Raw genomic sequence first — 1,583 nt, forward strand, 5'->3', positions numbered from 1 at the left:
TAACACATTCATGATACTTTATTAATTTTATTTTTCAAAATATCAAATTCTGCAGTTACAAACTTTACCTTTACCTATTTTCTGAATTTAGAGGATATCATTATATATGCCAAATCCAAAATATGATAAAGTGTCACCATATATTTTAAGTTCTTATGTAGAGAAAATACCTTATGATGTTCAGAAAATGCTAATTAATTAGGCAGTTATAACATACCTTTCATTTGCAGATCTTAAGAAAACAATACTGGTTTGTAGGAGATTTAAAAGAAAGAAAATCATGGCACTAGCTTCTGTACTGAATTAATCGTTTATCTCTCCTCATAATGCTTGCAAGTGGATAATAAAATTAGAGATTTAGATATGCTTTGGTGGCAATAATACAATATTAAAATAATAGTGAAATGTAAACTGTAGCAAAAATAATCCATTCTAAATGCTCACTGAAATCTTTTTTCTTCTCTGTTTTTCTTAAATTTTGTTCAATGTATGTGTACACAATTCTCTTGAAGGATATAAAAATAACCTACCTGTCCTATTTTCCTAACAATGATATTGTGAAAAAAGAAAAATAAATCCTTTGAAAAATGAAAAGTGCTATACAGGTGTGAGGTACTATCATTGTTGTTCTTAATAGGAAAAGGTTTTCCTGACCTTGAAGATGTGAAGAAAGAGTGGATTAACTGAAGATCCCGCATTTCTTCAACTCCTATGGAAAGCTCACTTTCATTTACTAGTTTAATCGGATCTCTTTCATTCATCTATTCAGTGCAGATTTCAGAGACTTACGGACTTTTTAAAGTCAGCACAAAAGAAAACATGGTAACTATTTTCTGTAATGCAAAATTCTTTAGGTTTATATAAGTCAAATAGACATACCTTCTATTCTTTGTGAAATATTCTCTTGGTACTTAAAACTCATCTTCAAATTCCTATTTTGTCTAAAATATACCACATGAAATACTGATAACAAAAAGCTCTCTCCTACTAGGGAATTGAAAACCAAATTATTGTTAATCAAATAAATATTATAGATTATTTGATCATATATATTTGATCTTGCATCAAGAAAAAATGGCCTCTATATATTAGATTTCTTATTTTCAGTTAATACAGGTAATTCCAAAAATATATGCACCACTGACTGAATCTACTTTTATGATTCTAGGAAACACTGCCTCGAAGGAGAAGGAATTTGCTTTACATCTTGAGTAAAATAAAGACTTATTTGGTAAAATGAAATAGAGTAGATCAGAGTAATGTCTTTCTCCTTAACCTTGTTTTTCAATGTCTAAGATAAAAAATTTGGAGAAGTCTAAAAATTAATCTGCATCAGAAGTGAAATAGTGAATCAGAATTTAATACAACACCTAATTCTGACTTTCCCTTCAAATTGTCATATCACTTACAAAAACACATTTAACTTGATTCAGGCTCACCATTTTACTTATGCTTTCAGAAATTGGGGCTATTTTGTGATGGTACTATATGATTAGAATACTTTCAGATTCTTCTAGTTAAGGATATATGCATTCAGTCAACAGCATTTACAGAGCACCTATTAATGGGTGTCACTTTTCACC

This window comes from Lemur catta, chromosome 6 (genome assembly GCF_020740605.2).
Source record: "Lemur catta isolate mLemCat1 chromosome 6, mLemCat1.pri, whole genome shotgun sequence".
NCBI classification, from domain to species: domain Eukaryota; kingdom Metazoa; phylum Chordata; class Mammalia; order Primates; family Lemuridae; genus Lemur; species Lemur catta.